We start from the raw sequence: 21,866 nt of genomic DNA, 5'->3' as shown, positions 1-21,866 counted from the left end.
TCTCTTGGACCCCCGCCTCCAAAACCAACAGGAAGTCCGCCATTTTGACTTTTGTGGCCATTTTTGCCTATTTGTGACCCTGCTTCAAAACTTTCACGCCTCACATACTTCTTGCAGTTGAGCTGAAATTCACTGTGTCCACTCAGGACACCATAGGGAATAGACGCATTCCAAAACTCTTTCAAAAGTATTACAGTGTGGTGGGGGAGTGGCCTCAAAGTTGACCATTCGCCATTGCAACGGAACTCGCTCTATTTTCTGCAGTACTACCCATATACTTTATGCAATGTGGACAAAATCTTACAGTACTGCTATGGACCCGGGTCTGAACAGATATATATGCTAATAGGATGATTCGGTCATAGCGCCACCTACTGGTAGCAGGAAACTTTGGTTGTAAACATGTGTTTGTTGTATATCTGTGGAAATGAGAGGAGGAGAGCATAGCACGGAGAGTATAGGAGACGAGAGCATAGGAGAGAAGACTGCGATGACCCCGCGGATCGCAAGGTGCGCGAGGGCCCGCAATGCTGCTTGCAGCTTTAATTTTTTTTTTTTTTTCCCTCCGAGATCGCATTTTTGGAGGCCTTAACATGCCCAAAAACTCACCAAACTTGGTAGAAAAATTCATTCGCCTGAAAAATTTTGAAATTTGCTGACTTTTGAAATGCACATATAAAAATGGCTCTATAGCGCCCCCAACGCGTAGCCCCTCTGGCCGGTTTGACACAGGATTATGAAAATTGGCACACATGTATCACCTCAAGACGCACAAAAAAGTCTCTTGGACCCCCCCTCCAAACCCAACAGGAAGTCCACCATTTGAAGGTTGTGGCCATTTTGGCGATGTGTGACCCTGCTGCCAAACTTTTCACGCCCGCATACTTCAACGGATTGAGCTGAAATTCGCCGTGTCCACTCAGGACACCATAGGGAATAGACGCATTCCAAAACTCTTACAAAAGTCTGACGGTGTGGCCGGGGCGTGGCCTCAAAGTTTGACCATTTCTGAGGACACAGAAAGTCTCTATAACTTCTTTGTTTCTGTCCGATCTGTACGAAATGTCACATGTATGATCAGAGTCTGATGACTGGTCGATTAAATATTTATCATCTATTTTTATGAGCATTTGTATTTTGTTAAATTCACTTTTTAATTAATATTGTTTACCATATTATAAAATAGGCTCATTTCATATAGTATCTCTCATGTGTTAATTTCATACGGAGCACTTTGAAGGCCGCTGCCTGACAGCCTGAGAGCAGGGCCTGATTGTCCCGTTCCTTAGCAACGGTTGCTAACAACACTTCAGACAGCTGCCGCTGCGGTGTACTGGTGTCCTGCAAAGGTTCGGTGGGTTCCCAAGCGTACATCTGGTCAGATAAACTTTTATTTATTCTTACACAGCACAACACACACATTTCACACACCTGATATAGTTTAGCTAAGTACGAGCAAGCTAAATTTATTAATATTTATTAATACTAATATTTATTTAATATTTGATGTCTTCTGTAACAGCTAGCAAGACATGCTACGTTAGCATTTTGGTTATTTTGATGACCTGTGTATTTAAAATTAGATTTCAATATCCTAAATAGACTAAATAGGAATCGTGACAGAGGACAATGATATTTCCATTAAGACATTCGTTCATGTTTTCTTGTTTAAAGATTTGGCTGCATTTGGTGTAAATATGTCTCGAAGAAGGTCGTCCTCGAGCACAGGTGGCACAGGTGATGTGTGTTTTTTGTTTTTAATCTTGTAATTATTATCAGTTGTATGTTGTTTGGTTGAAATATCTGTAATGTTAAATAACGTTTTAAACAGAGTTAGAGAAAGCCAAACTTGAGGACCTGCAGAGACGAGTGAGGACCATGGAGAGAGAGAATGAGGCCTACAACCGCAAGACCCAGAGACAAATCTACAAACAAGAGTGAGCGCACTTACCATACTGTAACCACACACTGTATTTGTGTGTGTGTGTCTGTTGTATATCTGATCACATGTTGACTTGGATGAAGGCAGGAGATTGAGAATCTGCTGAAGGAGCAGGAGGAGCTCCGTGAAAAGCTCAGCGCGTGTAAGAGGCGCAAAGAGATGAAGACTGAGGACATCCAGCGTCTTCAGAAGCTGCTCCAGCATAACCATGCTTTGGATAAAGAGCTAGAGAGAGAGGCAAAAACAAAAGGACTTGCAGAGAAAGGTCTGACTGTATATCGTGTATGTATTTCATCATTTCATGTTGATTCATATTTTTTACTTTTGACTTTAATGCGGGCAGATTTCAAACCTGGAGTCCGAGATGATGGAAGCGAGAAGAGGAGCTGTCAGTCTCTGTGTTAGGTCAGAGGTACAGAGCACTCAGAAATCTGTGGAAGGAGAGCTGCATCAGAGTGAGTCATCAAACTCATGTTGCTACAGCATAAACAAACAAAACAAAGCCATTCTGTTGTTTACTTTATGTTCATCTCTGTCCAGGCCACCACTAAACTCAAATGAGCAGTTAGCAAAAAACAGCCATCTGAAGGAGAAGCTGCAGAGTCTTCTTATGAGCGTCACCATTTCCAGCAGCAACACAACAAGCTGAACAAGGTTACAACTCTTATCATATCATCACCATGGCACATTGTTGATTTCTCCTTCAACACTTTATTAGCAGATATATTTGTATCGCAGGAACTGCAGGAACTCCACAAGAAGAACGCAGAAGTTACCAACCAGATCAGCGCTGCTAACGAAGAAAGGTGAGCTCCTGAGACAGCCAGTTGTGTTAAATGGAAGGAAACCTCTGAGATGTTGCAGCTCATATCTGGAACTGGTTATACATAAGGGTGGAGCTCAGTCCAAGCTGACCGTGCTGAGGAGACAGCGGAGAAGGAACACGCTCACTTAACGCTGAGATGAAGGAACTGGAGCGGGTTATTGCACGCAGAGCAGCCTGAAGACTTCATGAGCGTCAAGGGACAGCGAGAGGAGCGACCACAAAAATGGGAACCAGGCAATGTAAGAGGCAGGCGGCCCGCATGATGTTGTAGCTAATGTGTCTAACGTTTTAGCAGTGCTAACAGTTCAATAATTGTATCATTCATTTTCATCAATGCAAAAAGCCACAGCGGAAAAGGACAAAAGTACAAACAACATGTGTTCTCAGTGAATTCATGTAGAGGCAATAATGTTGCACATACAATACAGTTACACATTGTGTGTCCTTGTGTCATTGTGAATACAGGCACTAAGACTAAAGAGAATATGATCGATAACATGAATGATAAACATAAACATTGTGATGCTAATGCTAACCCTAGTGCCATTGAGACGATGAGACTGCGCCTCACTGATGTGAATCTGATGTGTTTGTGTTTCTCAGTGTCAGAGCTGAGGAGCAGAGGAGGGGGGACTCACAGGACGTGTCTCGGGACGTTCTGAGGACATGTTAGGAAACCTTCAGACTGTGACAGGAGAGGACAACCTGGACCTGCTGGTGACAAGGTTCATCCAGGTGAGTCTCATATTCTGCACACAGTTTATGTCAGGATTATAATCCTCTTGCATTTGTACATGAGTACATTCAGACCCCGTTCAGTCTTGTGTAATCAATCAGAACAGCACAAAAATCCAGTTAAAGCTGGATTAGATAGATCCACCTCACAGAGGTGGATTGAGCTGGGTTTGCTAAAATCTGGCTAAGGTCTGAACACGAATGTGGCTAGCGACATCATACTTCTGGGTTCATGGGGACAGGATCTGGGTCACGCCATGTGTAAAACATCCACTGAACTACCAAAGATTGAACTACCAGATTTGATCCCGCTCTAGCTAGACCAACTTTCTCCAGTCAGAAGGGGGTCTCATTAAATGGAAACACACTGTATCTCCCTGCTGTATTATGTATTGTATTGTTTCCCCCCTGTAGGTGAGGAGGAGAACTTTGCTCTCTTCAATTTGGTGAACGAGCAAAACAAGAGATTGATGTATTAAAGAATGAAATTAGCCAGGTGAGTTTGATTTGAAGGTCTCACACATTACAATGAACCTGTTGATGAAGATTCTCAGTCATCCGGGTCATTTTTATTCAGTTGGTTAAAGCAAAGCTACTGGACCTGTAGAAATTCTACAAGTCCAGTTGCCTTGCTGCAACCTTCTGAATTACATTGAAGACAGTGGTTTGCTGGGTCATTTATTTATGTATTTGTGCTGTGAATGAGTTTAGATCCAAACAAACATGGAGCAGGCTGAAGCCAAAGGTCGGCAGCAGGAGCAGGATTATGACTCTCGGCTAAGAGACGTCCAGGAGAGATTAAAGGAGGCCGAGTCTCAGGCAGAGGATTATGAAGACCAAGCCACCATCATCAGCAAAGTCCTGGAACAGATTAAAACAGGTTTTTTTCACAACCTTGTGACTTCCAGCTGTTAAATCGAGTCATCAGTTAGAACATTGATACTCGAATACTTGATATTCCTCCCTCTCACAGGAGTAAACAGCACCTTCTCCAGCCTAGAGTGTGACCGCTCACTGATTGATGACATGGTGGGCTCCTCCACAAGCGTCACCGACAACAACATCATGTCCTACCTGGGTTTAGTGGAACAGAAGACAGATGAGCTGCTCACCATCCAAGCGTTCCTCAGATCTAAAGTCTGCTACCGCTGCTTGTGTTTTCTCACTAATATTTGTACATGTTTTCATTTCTGAACCTGAAATACAGTTTGTTTCTATAATATTTATCATTCTTACAGGATGCAGAAAAGGACTCTGATCCAGACGAATTCACTTTGGTTCAAGATCCAGAAGGTGCTGCTGTCAACAGGTCAGACTTTAGATCACTTCATTCTGACAGCTTCATGTTTGTCAGTAAATGATGTAAAAGTTGATGGCTGTGTCTGTGTTGACTCATCAGTGAGTGTGATGCAGAGGAGTCTTCCGATGAGGAATATTGAAGGGGGTGAGTTCAAACAAAGTTCCTCTCCGAAGTTAGTGTGAGATCATGTTCATCATTTGTTTGTGTTTATCTGGAAGTAATTTGTATGTTTTTTTGGTTCCTCCCAACAGACAGCAACAAAAGCCAGTCTGCAGAACAAGGGAAGTCAGAGGACACGTCCACCTGAGGAAGGCCTGGATGGATGTTTCTTATCCATGTCAACATAAGTTTGAGTTCAAATAAACAAAGTAGCCTATGCATGTAACAGAGTTCGAGTATTAAGTACATTAGATCCCAAAAATCTGAGGTGCACTCTAAACTACACTCTAAAATTCCGATGTATCAGAAACTCACTTACATAGAAGGATCTGAAAAGTTTTGAATGCTGTGATTTTGTCACATTTCTTCAATTGTTCTCATGCTGCTCACAAGCCACCAGTACATCCGTGGAACCTCTGGAAACCTCTGGTGACGAGCCATCGAACTCCTGGATAGGAAGACACAGCAGTTCCACCACTGTCAAATACTTGCTAAACATAAGATCCTAATTGAAAACATGATTACAGTGGTATGCAAAAGTTTGGGCACCCCTATCATTTCATGATAATTTGCTCTACCTTCCTAAGAGAAGATCACAGCGACGAGGTTTGTTTCCTCCAGAGATGCAGACATCTGAGTGTTTTCCAGATTGACATCCTTAGAGTAGAGATTTATTATAATAAAATTTAATGTAAAAAATGTAATGTGCAAAAGTGTTGGCACCCTTTTTATCACATTCATTTCAAGACCTGTAGGGGTTTATAAAGCAGGTTGAAGCACAAAACTGCTTTGATTAGCTTGTTAGATCTTCAGTTACAAAGACAGCTGGAATCAATCATGAAAAAGCTGTTTAACATAGGTAACTGCTGCTGTACTTGTCCTAGGTTCTTTCTTAGAGAGTAGACACATGGGGGCCTCTAAACAGCTCTCCGCTGACCTAAAACAAAGATAATTCATTATCATGAATTAGGAGAAGGGTACCAGAAATGATGTGAAAGGTCTGGACTGTCTGTCTCCACTCCCAGAAATGTAGTGCAGGAATGGAAGAGCACAGGAGTAGCCACTGTAAAGGATATATGTGGTAGGCACAAATAAAGATAAGACTGAACTCCATGAGAAGAACTTATTGCCTACATTTTGGTGGAGCCTGAACCCCCTTAAGAGCAACAGAGGCAAGAAAAATTCCCTTTAACAGGAAGAAACCTTGAACAGGACCCGGCTCATAAGGAAGAACCTTCCTGCTGACAGTCGGCCGGGTGGAGGAGAAGAAGAGGGAGACAGGACAGAGGATGAAGGAGAGAGAGAGAGAGAGAGAGGAGCAAACATGCACAGACATCATACACAGAGAACACACATGACAGGTTGTTGATGTGATCAAGCAAGATGAATCAGTGATTATATTACAGTAGATATATCATCAGTTAATAAATAGTAACAGTAGTTTAATGCTACACAGACACCGGTGTGGTCAATAAGCACTGGAAATATTCAGGGGCCGGACTGCAGGTCTGAAGTTGCTACCATCCTTCGTGGCCTCACATATCCCAAGATGCTTTGCGCGCTTATTATATATATTATATTGAAACCCTTAGGATTATTATTTTGAAATTTGCTGACTTTTGAAATGCACATATAAAAATGGCTCTATAGCGCCCCCAACGCGTAGCCCCTCTGGCCGGTTTGACACAGGATTATGAAAATTGGCACACATGTATCACCTCAAGACGCACAAAAAGTCTCTTGGACCCCCCCTCCAAACCCAACAGGAAGTCCACCATTTGAAGGTTTGTGGCCATTTTTGGCGATGTGTGACCCTGCTGCCAAACTTTTCACGCCTCGCATACTTCATCGGATTGAGCTGAAATTCGCCGTGTCCACTCAGGACACCATAGGGAATAGACGCATTCCAAAACTCTTACAAAAGTCTGACGGTGTGGCCGGGGCGTGGCCTCAAAGTTTGACCATTTCTGAGGACACAGAAAGTCTCTATAACTTCTTTGTTTTCTGTCCGATCTGTACGAAATGTCACATGTATGATCAGAGTCTGATGACTGGTCGATTAAATATTTATCATCTATATTTTTATGAGCATTTGTATTTTGTTAAATTCACTTTTTAATTAATATTTGTTTACCATATTATAAAATAGGCTCATTTCATATAGTATCTCTCATGTGTTAATTTCATACGGAGCACTTTGAAGGCCGCTGCCTGACAGCCTGAGAGCAGGGCCTGATTGTCCCGTGTTCCTTAGCAACGGTTGCTAACAACACTTCAGACAGCTGCCGCTGCGGTGTACTGGTGTCCTGCAAAGGTTCGGTGGGTTCCCAAGCGTACAGCTGGTCAGATAAACTTTTATTTATTCTTACACAGCACAACACACACATTTCACACACCTGATATAGTTTAGCTAAGTACGAGCAAGCTAAATATTGATGTCTTCTGTAACAGCTAGCAAGACATGCTACGTTAGCATTTTGGTTATTTTGATGACCTGTGTATTTAAAATTAGATTTCAATATCTTAAATAGACTAAATAGGAATCGTGACAGAGGACAATGATATTTCCATTAAGACATTCGTTCATGTTTTCTTGTTTAAAGATTTGGCTGCATTTGGTGTAAATATGTCTCGAAGAAGGTCGTCCTCGAGCACAGGTGGCACAGGTGATGTGTGTTTTTTTGTTTTTAAATCTTGTAATTATTATCAGTTGTATTGTTGTTTGGTTGAAATATCTGTAATGTTAAATAACGTTTTAAACAGAGTTAGAGAAAGCCAAACTTGAGGACCTGCAGAGACGAGTGAGGACCATGGAGAGAGAGAATGAGGCCTACAACCGCAAGACCCAGAGACAAATCTACAAACAAGAGTGAGCGCACTTACCATACTGTAACTCACACACTGTATTTGTGTGTGTGTGTCTGTTGTATATCTGATCACATGTTGACTTGGATGAAGGCAGGAGATTGAGAATCTGCTGAAGGAGCAGGAGGAGCTCCGTGAAAAGCTCAGCGCGTGTAAGAGGCGCAAAGAAATGAAGACTGAGGACATCCAGCGTCTTCAGAAGCTGCTCCAGCATAACCATGCTTTGGATAAAGAGCTAGAGAGAGAGAGGCAAAAACAAAAGGACTTGCAGAGAAAGGTCTGACTGTATATCGTGTATGTATTTCATCATTTCATGTTGATTCATATTTTTTACTTTTGACTTTAATGCGGGCAGATTTCAAACCTGGAGTCCGAGATGATGGAAGCGAGAAGAGGAGCTGTCAGTCTCTGTGTTAGGTCAGAGGTACAGAGCACTCAGAAATCTGTGGAAGGAGAGCTGCACAGAGTGAGTCATCAAACTCATTGCTACAGCATAAACAAACAAAACAAAGCCATTCTGTTGTTTACTTTATGTTCATCTCTGTCCAGGCCACCACTAAACTCAATGAGCAGTTAGCAAAAAACAGCCATCTGAAGGAGAAGCTGCAGAGTCTTCTTAATGAGCGTCACCATTTCCAGCAGCAACACAACAAGCTGAACAAGGTTACAACTCTTATCATATCATCACCATGGGCACATTGTTGATTTCTCCTTCAACACTTTATTAGCAGATATATTTGTATCGCAGGAACTGCAGGAACTCCACAAGAAGAACGCAGAAGTTACCAACCAGATCAGCGCTGCTAACGAAGAAAGGTGAGCTCCTGAGACAGCCAGTTGTGTTAAATGGAAGGAAACCTCTGAGATGTTGCAGCTCATATCTGGAACTGGTATACATAGGGTGGAGGCTCAGTCCAAGCTGACCGTGCTGAGGGAGACAGCGGAGAAGGAACACGCTCACTTTAACGCTGAGATGAAGGAACTGGAGCGGGTTATTGCACAGCAGAGCAGCCTGAAGAACTTCATGAGCGTCAAGGGCAGCGAGAGGAGCGACCACAAAATGGGAACCAGGCAATGTAAGAGGCAGGCGGCCCGCATGATGTTGTAGCTAATGTGTCTAAAGTTTTAGCAGTGCTAACAGTTCCAATAATTGTATCATTCATTTTTCATCAATGCAAAAAGCCACAGCGGAAAAGGACAAAAGTACAAACAACATGTGTTTCTCAGTAGAATTCATGTAGCAGGCAATAATGTTGCACATACAATACAGTTACACATTTGTGTGTCCTTGTGTCATTGTGAATACAGGCACTAAGACTAAAGAGAATAATGAATGATAAACATGAATGATAAACATAACATTGTGATGCTAATGCTAACCCTGCTGATGAAGATGAGACTGGCGCCTCACTGATGTGAATCTGATGTGTTTTGTGTTTCTCAGTGTCAGAGCTGAAGGAGCAGAGGAGGGGGGACTCACAGGACGTGTCTCTGGACGTTCTGGAGGACATGTTTAGGAAACTTCAGACTGTGACAGGAGAGGACAACCTGGACCTGCTGGTGACCAGGTTCATCCAGGGTGAGTCTCATATTCTGCACACAGTTTATGTCAGGATTATAATCCTCTTGCATTTGTACATGAGTACATTCAGACCCCGTTCAGTCTTGTGTAATCAATCAGAACAGCACAAAAATCCAGTTAAAGCTGGATTAGATAGATCCACCTCACAGAGGTGGATTGAGCTGGGTTTGCTAAAATCTGGCTAAGGTCTGAACACGAATGTGGCTAGCGACATCATACTTCTGGGTTCATGGGGACAGTATCTGGGTCACGCCATGTGTAAAACATCCACTGAACTACCAAAGATTGAACTACCAGATTTGATCCCACTCTAGCTAGACCAACTTTCTCCAGTCAGAAGGGGGTCTCATTAAATGGAAACACACTGTATCTCCCTGCTGTATTATGTATTGTATTGTTTCCCCCTGTAGGTGAGGAGGAGAACTTTGCTCTCTTCAATTTGGTGAACGAGCAAAACAAAGAGATTGATGTATTAAAGAATGAAATTAGCCAGGTGAGTTTGATTTGAAGGTCTCACACATTACAATGAACCTGTTGATGAAGATTCTCAGTCATCCGGGTCATTTTATTCAGTTGGTTAAAGCAAAGCTACTGGACCTGTAGAAATTCTACAAGTCCAGTTGCCTTGCTGCAACCTTCTGAATTACATTGAAGACAGTGGTTTGCTGGGTCATTTATTTATGTATTTGTGCTGTGAATGAGTTTAGATCCAAACAAACATGGAGCAGGCTGAAGCCAAAGGTCGGCAGCAGGAGCAGGATTATGACTCTCGCTAAGAGACGTCCAGGAGAGATTAAAGGAGGCCGAGTCTCAGGCAGAGGATTATGAAGACCAAGCCACCATCATCAGCAAAGTCCTGGAACAGATTAAAACAGGTTTTTTTCACAACCTTGTGACTTCCAGCTGTTAAATCGAGTCATCAGTTAGAACATTGATACTCGAATACTTGATATTCCTCCCTCTCACAGGAGTAAACAGCACCTTCTCCAGCCTAGAGTGTGACCGCTCACTGATTGATGACATGGTGGGCTCCTCCACAAGCGTCACCGACAACAACATCATGTCCTACCTGGGTTTAGTGGAACAGAAGACAGATGAGCTGCTCACCATCCAAGCGTTCCTCAGATCTAAAGTCTGCTACCGCTGCTTGTGTTTTCTCACTAATATTTGTACATGTTTTCATTTCTGAACCTGAAATACAGTTTGTTTCTATAATATTTATCATTCTTACAGGATGCAGAAAAGGACTCTGATCCAGACGAATTCACTTTGGTTCAAGATCCAGAAGGTGCTGCTGTCAACAGGTCAGACTTTAGATCACTTCATTCTGACAGCTTCATGTTTGTCAGTAAATGATGTAAAAGTTGATGGCTGTGTCTGTGTTGACTCATCAGTGAGTGTGATGCAGAGGAGTCTTCGATGAGGAATATTGAAGGGGGTGAGTTCAAACAAAGTTCCTCTCCGAAGTTAGTGTGAGATCATGTTCATCATTTGTTTGTGTTTATCTGGAAGTAATTTGTATGTTTTTTTGGTTCCTCCCAACAGACAGCAACAAAAGCCAGTCTGCAGAACAAGGGAAGTCAGAGGACACGTCCACCTGAGGAAGGCCTGGATGGATGTTTCTTATCCATGTCAACATAAGTTTGAGTTCAAATAAACAAAGTAGCCTATGCATGTAACAGAGTTCGAGTATTAAGTACATTAGATCCCAAAAATCTGAGGTGCACTCTAAACTACACTCTAAAATTCCGATGTATCAGAAACTCACTTACATAGAAGGATCTGAAAAGTTTTGAATGCTGTGATTTTGTCACATTTCTTCAATTGTTCTCATGCTGCTCACAAGCCACCAGTACATCCGTGGAACCTCTGGAAACCTCTGGTGACGAGCCATCGAACTCCTGGATAGGAAGACACAGCAGTTCCACCACTGTCAAATACTTGCTAAACATAAGATCCTAATTGAAAACATGATTACAGTGGTATGCAAAAGTTTGGGCACCCCTATCATTTCATGATAATTTGCTCTACCTTCCTAAGAGAAGATCACAGCGACGAGGTTTGTTTCCTCCAGAGATGCAGACATCTGAGTGTTTTCCAGATTGACATCCTTAGAGTAGAGATTTATTATAATAAAATTTAATGTAAAAAATGTAATGTGCAAAAGTGTTGGCACCCTTTTTATCACATTCATTTCAAGACCTGTAGGGGTTTATAAAGCAGGTTGAAGCACAAAACTGCTTTGATTAGCTTGTTAGATCTTCAGTTACAAAGACAGCTGGAATCAATCATGAAAAAGCTGTTTAACATAGGTAACTGCTGCTGTACTTGTCCTAGGTTCTTTCTTAGAGAGTAGACACATGGGGGCCTCTAAACAGCTCTCCGCTGACCTAAAACAAAGATAATTCATTATCATGAATTAGGAGAAGGGTACCAGAAATGATGTGAAAGGTCTGGACTGTCTGTCTCCACTCCCAGAAATGTAGTGCAGGAATGGAAGAGCACAGGAGTAGCCACTGTAAAGGATGATATGTGGTAGGCACAAATAAAGATAAGACTGAACTCCATGAGAAGAACTTATTGCCTACATTTTGGTGGAGCCTGAACCCCCTTAAGAGCAACAGAGGCAAGAAAAATTCCCTTTTAACAGGAAGAAACCTTGAACAGGACCCGGCTCATAAGGAAGAACCTTCCTGCTGACAGTCGGCCGGGTGGAGGAGAAGAAGAGGGAGACAGGACAGAGAGGATGAAGGAGAGAGAGAGAGAGAGAGAGAGAGAGGAGCAAACATGCACAGACATCATACACAGAGAACACACATGACAGGTTGTTGATGTGATCAAGCAAGATGAATCAGTGATTATATTACAGTAGATATATCATCAGTTAATAAATAGTAACAGTAGTTTAATGCTACACAGACACCGGTGTGGTCAATAAGCACTGGAATATTCAGGGGCCGGACTGCAGGTCTGAAGTTGCTACCATCCTTCGTGGCCTCACATATCCCAAGATGCTTTGCGCGCTTATTAGGGCCCGAGCACCGAATGGTGCAAGAGCCCTATTGAAACCCTTAGGATTATTATTAGGGCCCGAGCACCGAATGGTGCAAGAGCCCTATTGAAACCCTTAGGATTATTAGGGCCCCAGCACGGAATGGTGCAAGAGCCCTATTGAAACCCTTAGGATTATTTTTTTATTTTTTTATTTTTTTTTTTTTCCCCTCCGAGATCGCATTTTTGGAGGCCTTAACATGCCCAAAAACTCACCAAACTTGGTAGAAAAATTCATTCGCCTGAAAAATTTTGAAATTTGCTGACTTTTGAAATGCACATATAAAAATGGCTCTATAGCGCCCCCAACGCGTAGCCCCTCTGGCCAGTTTGACACAGGATTATGAAAATTGGCACACATGTATCACCTCAAGACGCACAAAAAAGTCTCTTGGACCCCCCCTCCAAACCCAACAGGAAGTCCACCATTTGAAGGTTTGTGGCCATTTTTGGCGATGTGTGACCCTGCTGCCAAACTTTTCACGCCTCGCATACTTCATCGGATTGAGCTGAAATTCGCCGTGTCCACTCAGGACACCATAGGGAATAGACGCATTCCAAAACTCTTACAAAAGTCTGACGGTGTGGCCGGGGAGTGGCCTCAAAGTTTGACCATTTCTGAGGACACAGAAAGTCTCTATAACTTCTTTGTTTTCTGTCCGATCTGTACGAAATGTCACATGTATGATCAGAGTCTGATGACTGGTCGATTAAATATTTATCATCTATATTTTTATGAGCATTTGTATTTTGTTAAATTCACTTTTTAATTAATATTTGTTTACCATATTATAAAATAGGCTCATTTCATATAGTATCTCTCATGTGTTAATTTCATACGGAGCACTTTGAAGGCCGCTGCCTGACAGCCTGAGAGCAGGGCCTGATTGTCCCGTGTTCCTTAGCAACGGTTGCTAACAACACTTCAGACAGCTGCCGCTGCGGTGTACTGGTGTCCTGCAAAGGTTCGGTGGGTTCCCAAGCGTACAGCTGGTCAGATAAACTTTTATTTATTCTTACACAGCACAACACACACATTTCACACACCTGATATAGTTTAGCTAAGTACGAGCAAGCTAAATATTTGATGTCTTCTGTAACAGCTAGCAAGACATGCTACGTTAGCATTTTGGTTATTTTGATGACCTGTGTATTTAAAATTAGATTTCAATATCTTAAATAGACTAAATAGGAATCGTGACAGAGGACAATGATATTTCCATTAAGACATTCGTTCATGTTTTCTTGTTTAAAGATTTGGCTGCATTTGGTGTAAACTATGTCTCGAAGAAGGTCGTCCTCGAGCACAGGTGGCACAGGTGATGTGTGTTTTTTGTTTTTAAATCTTGTAATTATTATCAGTTGTATTGTTGTTTGGTTGAAATATCTGTAATGTTAAATAACGTTTTTAAACAGAGTTAGAGAAAGCCAAACTTGAGGACCTGCAGAGACGAGTGAGGACCATGGAGAGAGAGAATGAGGCCTACAACCGCAAGACCCAGAGACAAATCTACAAACAAGAGTGAGCGCACTTACCATACTGTAACTCACACACTGTATTTGTGTGTGTGTGTCTGTTGTATATCTGATCACATGTTGACTTGGATGAAGGCAGGAGATTGAGAATCTGCTGAAGGAGCAGGAGGAGCTCCGTGAAAAGCTCAGCGCGTGTAAGAGGCGCAAAGAGATGAAGACTGAGGACATCCAGCGTCTTCAGAAGCTGCTCCAGCATAACCATGCTTTGGATGAAGAGCTAGAGAGAGAGAGGCAAAAACAAAAGGACTTGCAGAGAAAGGTCTGACTGTATATCGTGTATGTATTTCATCATTTCATGTTGATTCATATTTTTTACTTTTGACTTTAATGCGGGCAGATTTCAAACCTGGAGTCCGAGATGATGGAAGCGAGAAGAGGAGCTGTCAGTCTCTGTGTTAGGTCAGAGGTACAGAGCACTCAGAAATCTGTGGAAGGAGAGCTGCACAGAGTGAGTCATCAAACTCATTGCTACAGCATAAACAAACAAAACAAAGCCATTCTGTTGTTTACTTTATGTTCATCTCTGTCCAGGCCACCACTAAACTCAATGAGCAGTTAGCAAAAAACAGCCATCTGAAGGAGAAGCTGCAGAGTCTTCTTAATGAGCGTCACCATTTCCAGCAGCAACACAACAAGCTGAACAAGGTTACAACTCTTATCATATCATCACCATGGGCACATTGTTGATTTCTCCTTCAACACTTTATTAGCAGATATATTTGTATCGCAGGAACTGCAGGAACTCCACAAGAAGAACGCAGAAGTTACCAACCAGATCAGCGCTGCTAACGAAGAAAGGTGAGCTCCTGAGACAGCCAGTTGTGTTAAATGGAAGGAAACCTCTGAGATGTTGCAGCTCATATCTGGAACTGGTATACATAAGGGTGGAGGCTCAGTCCAAGCTGACCGTGCTGAGGGAGACAGCGGAGAAGGAACACGCTCACTTTAACGCTGAGATGAAGGAACTGGAGCGGGTTATTGCACAGCAGAGCAGCCTGAAGAACTTCATGAGCGTCAAGGGCAGCGAGAGGAGCGACCACAAAATGGGAACCAGGCAATGTAAGAGGCAGGCGGCCCGCATGATGTTGTAGCTAATGTGTCTAAAGTTTTAGCAGTGCTAACAGTTCCAATAATTGTATCATTCATTTTTCATCAATGCAAAAAGCCACAGCGGAAAAGGACAAAAGTACAAACAACATGTGTTTCTCAGTAGAATTCATGTAGCAGGCAATAATGTTGCACATACAATACAGTTACACATTTGTGTGTCCTTGTGTCATTGTGAATACAGGCACTAAGACTAAAGAGAATAATGAATGATAAACATGAATGATAAACATAACATTGTGATGCTAATGCTAACCCTGCTGATGAAGATGAGACTGGCGCCTCACTGATGTGAATCTGATGTGTTTTGTGTTTCTCAGTGTCAGAGCTGAAGGAGCAGAGGAGGGGGGACTCACAGGACGTGTCTCTGGACGTTCTGGAGGACATGTTTAGGAAACTTCAGACTGTGACAGGAGAGGACAACCTGGACCTGCTGGTGACCAGGTTCATCCAGGGTGAGTCTCATATTCTGCACACAGTTTATGTCAGGATTATAATCCTCTTGCATTTGTACATGAGTACATTCAGACCCCGTTCAGTCTTGTGTAATCAATCAGAACAGCACAAAAATCCAGTTAAAGCTGGATTAGATAGATCCACCTCACAGAGGTGGATTGAGCTGGGTTTGCTAAAATCTGGCTAAGGTCTGAACACGAATGTGGCTAGCGACATCATACTTCTGGGTTCATGGGGACAGTATCTGGGTCACGCCATGTGTAAAACATCCACTGAACTACCAAAGATTGAACTACCAGATTTGATCCCGCTCTAGCTAGACCAACTTTCTCCAGTCAGAAGGGGGTCTCATTAAATGGAAACACACTGTATCTCCCTGCTGTATTATGTATTGTATTGTTTCCCCCTGTAGGTGAGGAGGAGAACTTTGCTCTCTTCAATTTGGTGAACGAGCAAAACAAAGAGATTGATGTATTAAAGAATGAAATTAGCCAGGTGAGTTTGATTTGAAGGTCTCACACATTACAATGAACCTGTTGATGAAGATTCTCAGTCATCCGGGTCATTTTTATTCAGTTGGTTAAAGCAAAGCTACTGGACCTGTAGAAATTCTACAAGTCCAGTTGCCTTGCTGCAACCTTCTGAATTACATTGAAGACAGTGGTTTGCTGGGTCATTTATTTATGTATTTGTGCTGTGAATGAGTTTAGATCCAAACAAACATGGAGCAGGCTGAAGCCAAAGGTCGGCAGCAGGAGCAGGATTATGACTCTCGGCTAAGAGACGTCCAGGAGAGATTAAAGGAGGCCGAGTCTCAGGCAGAGGATTATGAAGACCAAGCCACCATCATCAGCAAAGTCCTGGAACAGATTAAAACAGGTTTTTTTCACAACCTTGTGACTTCCAGCTGTTAAATCGAGTCATCAGTTAGAACATTGATACTCGAATACTTGATATTCCTCCCTCTCACAGGAGTAAACAGCACCTTCTCCAGCCTAGAGTGTGACCGCTCACTGATTGATGACATGGTGGGCTCCTCCACAAGCGTCACCGACAACAACATCATGTCCTACCTGGGTTTAGTGGAACAGAAGACAGATGAGCTGCTCACCATCCAAGCGTTCCTCAGATCTAAAGTCTGCTACCGCTGCTTGTGTTTTCTCACTAATATTTGTACATGTTTTCATTTCTGAACCTGAAATACAGTTTGTTTCTATAATATTTATCATTCTTACAGGATGCAGAAAAGGACTCTGATCCAGACGAATTCACTTTGGTTCAAGATCCAGAAGGTGCTGCTGTCAACAGGTCAGACTTTAGATCACTTCATTCTGACAGCTTCATGTTTGTCAGTAAATGATGTAAAAGTTGATGGCTGTGTCTGTGTTGACTCATCAGTGAGTGTGATGCAGAGGAGTCTTCCGATGAGGAATATTGAAGGGGGTGAGTTCAAACAAAGTTCCTCTCCGAAGTTAGTGTGAGATCATGTTCATCATTTGTTTGTGTTTATCTGGAAGTAATTTGTATGTTTTTTTGGTTCCTCCCAACAGACAGCAACAAAAGCCAGTCTGCAGAACAAGGGAAGTCAGAGGACACGTCCACCTGAGGAAGGCCTGGATGGATGTTTCTTATCCATGTCAACATAAGTTTGAGTTCAAATAAACAAAGTAGCCTATGCATGTAACAGAGTTCGAGTATTAAGTACATTAGATCCCAAAAATCTGAGGTGCACTCTAAACTACACTCTAAAATTCCGATGTATCAGAAACTCACTTACATAGAAGGATCTGAAAAGTTTTGAATGCTGTGATTTTGTCACATTTCTTCAATTGTTCTCATGCTGCTCACAAGCCACCAGTACATCCGTGGAACCTCTGGAAACCTCTGGTGACGAGCCATCGAACTCCTGGATAGGAAGACACAGCAGTTCCACCACTGTCAAATACTTGCTAAACATAAGATCCTAATTGAAAACATGATTACAGTGGTATGCAAAAGTTTGGGCACCCCTATCATTTCATGATAATTTGCTCTACCTTCCTAAGAGAAGATCACAGCGACGAGGTTTGTTTCCTCCAGAGATGCAGACATCTGAGTGTTTTCCAGATTGACATCCTTAGAGTAGAGATTTATTATAATAAAATTTAATGTAAAAAATGTAATGTGCAAAAGTGTTGGCACCCTTTTTATCACATTCATTTCAAGACCTGTAGGGGTTTATAAAGCAGGTTGAAGCACAAAACTGCTTTGATTAGCTTGTTAGATCTTCAGTTACAAAGACAGCTGGAATCAATCATGAAAAAGCTGTTTAACATAGGTAACTGCTGCTGTACTTGTCCTAGGTTCTTTCTTAGAGAGTAGACACATGGGGGCCTCTAAACAGCTCTCCGCTGACCTAAAACAAAGATAATTCATTATCATGAATTAGGAGAAGGGTACCAGAAATGATGTGAAAGGTCTGGACTGTCTGTCTCCACTCCCAGAAATGTAGTGCAGGAATGGAAGAGCACAGGAGTAGCCACTGTAAAGGATGATATGTGGTAGGCACAAATAAAGATAAGACTGAACTCCATGAGAAGAACTTATTGCCTACATTTTGGTGGAGCCTGAACCCCCTTAAGAGCAACAGAGGCAAGAAAAATTCCCTTTTAACAGGAAGAAAACCTTGAACAGGACCCGGCTCATAAGGAAGAACCTTCCTGCTGACAGTCGGCCGGGTGGAGGAGAAGAAGAGGGAGACAGGACAGAGAGGATGAAGGAGAGAGAGAGAGAGAGAGAGAGGAGCAAACATGCACAGACATCATACACAGAGAACACACATGACAGGTTGTTGATGTGATCAAGCAAGATGAATCAGTGATTATATTACAGTAGATATATCATCAGTTAATAAATAGTAACAGTAGTTTAATGCTACACAGACACCGGTGTGGTCAATAAGCACTGGAATATTCAGGGGCCGGACTGCAGGTCTGAAGTTGCTACCATCCTTCGTGGCCTCACATATCCCAAGATGCTTTGCGCGCTTATTAGGGCCCGAGCACCGAATGGTGCAAGAGCCCTATTGAAACCCTTAGGATTATTATTAGGGCCCGAGCACCGAATGGTGCAAGAGCCCTATTGAAAACCCTTAGGATTTTAGGGCCCGAGCACGGAATGGTGCAAGAGCCCTATTGAAACCCTTAGGATTATTTTTTATTTTTTTATTTTTTTTTTTTTCCCCTCCGAGATCGCATTTTTGGAGGCCTTAACATGCCCAAAAACTCACCAAACTTGGTAGAAAAATTCATTCGCCTGAAAAATTTTGAAATTTGCTGACTTTTGAAATGCACATATAAAAATGGCTCTATAGCGCCCCCAACGCGTAGCCCCTCTGGCCGGTTTGACACAGAATTATGAAAATTGGCACACATGTATCACCTCAAGACGCACAAAAAAGTCTCTTGGACCCCCCCTCCAAACCCAACAGGAAGTCCACCATTTGAAGGTTTGTGGCCATTTTTGGCGATGTGTGACCCTGCTGCCAAACTTTTCACGCCTCGCATACTTCATCGGATTGAGCTGAAATTCGCCGTGTCCACTCAGGACACCATAGGGAATAGACGCATTCCAAAACTCTTACAAAAGTCTGACGGTGTGGCCGGGGAGTGGCCTCAAAGTTTGACCATTTCTGAGGACACAGAAAGTCTCTATAACTTCTTTGTTTTCTGTCCGATCTGTACGAAATGTCACATGTATGATCAGAGTCTGATGACTGGTCGATTAAATATTTATCATCTATATTTTATGAGCATTTGTATTTTGTTAAATTCACTTTTTAATTAATATTTGTTTACCATATTATAAAATAGGCTCATTTCATATAGTATCTCTCATGTGTTAATTTCATACGGAGCACTTTGAAGGCCGCTGCCTGACAGCCTGAGAGCAGGGCCTGATTGTCCCGTTCCTTAGCAACGGTTGCTAACAACACTTCAGACAGCTGCCGCTGCGGTGTACTGGTGTCCTGCAAAGGTTCGGTGGGTTCCCAAGCGTACAGCTGGTCAGATAAACTTTTATTTATTCTTACACAGCACAACACACACATTTCACACACCTGATATAGTTTAGCTAAGTACGAGCAAGCTAAATATTTGATGTCTTCTGTAACAGCTAGCAAGACATGCTACGTTAGCATTTTGGTTATTTTGATGACCTGTGTATTTAAAATTAGATTTCAATATCTTAAATAGACTAAATAGGAATCGTGACAGAGGACAATGATATTTCCATTAAGACATTCGTTCATGTTTTCTTGTTTAAAGATTTGGCTGCATTTGGTGTAAACATGTCTCGAAGAAGGTCGTCCTCGAGCACAGGTGGCACAGGTGATGTGTGTTTTTTTGTTTTTAAATCTTGTAATTATTATCAGTTGTATTGTTGTTTGGTTGAAATATCTGTAATGTTAAATAACGTTTTTAAACAGAGTTAGAGAAAGCCAAACTTGAGGACCTGCAGAGACGAGTGAGGACCATGGAGAGAGAGAATGAGGCCTACAACCGCAAGACCCAGAGACAAATCTACAAACAAGAGTGAGCGCACTTACCATACTGTAACTCACACACTGTATTTGTGTGTGTGTGTCTGTTGTATATCTGATCACATGTTGACTTGGATGAAGGCAGGAGATTGAGAATCTGCTGAAGGAGCAGGAGGAGCTCCGTGAAAAGCTCAGCGCGTGTAAGAGGCGCAAAGAGATGAAGACTGAGGACATCCAGCGTCTTCAGAAGCTGCTCCAGCATAACCATGCTTTGGATAAAGAGCTAGAGAGAGAGAGGCAAAAACAAAAGGACTTGCAGAGAAAGGTCTGACTGTATATCGTGTATGTATTTCATCATTTCATGTTGATTCATATTTTTTACTTTTGACTTTAATGCGGGCAGATTTCAAACCTGGAGTCCGAGATGATGGAAGCGAGAAGAGGAGCTGTCAGTCTCTGTGTTAGGTCAGAGGTACAGAGCACTCAGAAATCTGTGGAAGGAGAGCTGCACAGAGTGAGTCATCAAACTCATTGCTACAGCATAAACAAACAAAACAAAGCCATTCTGTTGTTTACTTTATGTTCATCTCTGTCCAGGCCACCACTAAACTCAATGAGCAGTTAGCAAAAAACAGCCATCTGAAGGAGAAGCTGCAGAGTCTTCTTAATGAGCGTCACCATTTCCAGCAGCAACACAACAAGCTGAACAAGGTTACAACTCTTATCATATCATCACCATGGGCACATTGTTGATTTCTCCTTCAACACTTTATTAGCAGATATATTTGTATCGCAGGAACTGCAGGAACTCCACAAGAAGAACGCAGAAGTTACCAACCAGATCAGCGCTGCTAACGAAGAAAGGTGAGCTCCTGAGACAGCCAGTTGTGTTAAATGGAAGGAAACCTCTGAGATGTTGCAGCTCATATCTGGAACTGGTATACATAAGGGTGGAGGCTCAGTCCAAGCTGACCGTGCTGAGGGAGACAGCGGAGAAGGAACACGCTCACTTTAACGCTGAGATGAAGGAACTGGAGCGGGTTATTGCACAGCAGAGCAGCCTGAAGAACTTCATGAGCGTCAAGGGCAGCGAGAGGAGCGACCACAAAATGGGAACCAGGCAATGTAAGAGGCAGGCGGCCCGCATGATGTTGTAGCTAATGTGTCTAAAGTTTTAGCAGTGCTAACAGTTCCAATAATTGTATCATTCATTTTTCATCAATGCAAAAAGCCACAGCGGAAAAGGACAAAAGTACAAACAACATGTGTTTCTCAGTAGAATTCATGTAGCAGGCAATAATGTTGCACATACAATACAGTTACACATTTGTGTGTCCTTGTGTCATTGTGAATACAGGCACTAAGACTAAAGAGAATAATGAATGATAAACATGAATGATAAACATAACATTGTGATGCTAATGCTAACCCTGCTGATGAAGATGAGACTGGCGCCTCACTGATGTGAATCTGATGTGTTTTGTGTTTCTCAGTGTCAGAGCTGAAGGAGCAGAGGAGGGGGGACTCACAGGACGTGTCTCTGGACGTTCTGGAGGACATGTTTAGGAAACTTCAGACTGTGACAGGAGAGGACAACCTGGACCTGCTGGTGACCAGGTTCATCCAGGGTGAGTCTCATATTCTGCACACAGTTTATGTCAGGATTATAATCCTCTTGCATTTGTACATGAGTACATTCAGACCCCGTTCAGTCTTGTGTAATCAATCAGAACAGCACAAAAATCCAGTTAAAGCTGGATTAGATAGATCCACCTCACAGAGGTGGAT

At 42.5% G+C, this 21,866-nt stretch overlaps 5 long non-coding RNA genes across 5 annotated transcripts; all 5 read left to right on the top strand.

Annotated features, from left to right (window-relative positions):
• The first annotated feature begins 7,229 nt into the window (after positions 1-7,229).
• Positions 7,230-7,783, top strand: LOC114440247 (uncharacterized). The gene is made up of 3 exons (XR_003671111.1): positions 7,230-7,304; positions 7,566-7,628; positions 7,726-7,783. It is a non-coding gene; the product is annotated as an uncharacterized LOC114440247 (long non-coding RNA).
• Positions 7,784-8,581: 798 nt separating this feature from the next.
• On the top strand, positions 8,582-9,322 carry LOC114440459 (uncharacterized). The gene is made up of 3 exons (XR_003671144.1): positions 8,582-8,643; positions 8,728-8,903; positions 9,272-9,322. It is a non-coding gene; the product is annotated as an uncharacterized LOC114440459 (long non-coding RNA).
• An 863-nt stretch (positions 9,323-10,185) lies between these two features.
• Positions 10,186-10,688, top strand: LOC114440418 (uncharacterized). Its single transcript, XR_003671134.1, has 3 exons — positions 10,186-10,284; positions 10,378-10,541; positions 10,643-10,688. It is a non-coding gene; the product is annotated as an uncharacterized LOC114440418 (long non-coding RNA).
• A 4,043-nt stretch (positions 10,689-14,731) lies between these two features.
• Positions 14,732-15,474, top strand: LOC114440225 (uncharacterized). Its single transcript, XR_003671107.1, has 3 exons — positions 14,732-14,794; positions 14,880-15,055; positions 15,424-15,474. It is a non-coding gene; the product is annotated as an uncharacterized LOC114440225 (long non-coding RNA).
• A 5,405-nt stretch (positions 15,475-20,879) lies between these two features.
• LOC114440427 (uncharacterized) lies at positions 20,880-21,622 on the top strand. Its single transcript, XR_003671139.1, has 3 exons — positions 20,880-20,942; positions 21,028-21,203; positions 21,572-21,622. It is a non-coding gene; the product is annotated as an uncharacterized LOC114440427 (long non-coding RNA).
• The last annotated feature ends 244 nt before the right edge of the window (positions 21,623-21,866 follow it).

The sequence above is a fragment of the Parambassis ranga genome, chromosome 8 (assembly GCF_900634625.1).
Source record: "Parambassis ranga chromosome 8, fParRan2.1, whole genome shotgun sequence".
Lineage (NCBI taxonomy): Eukaryota > Metazoa > Chordata > Actinopteri > Ambassidae > Parambassis > Parambassis ranga.
Note: the sequence above shows the minus strand (reverse complement) of the source record. Positions and strands in the feature narration are given on the sequence as shown.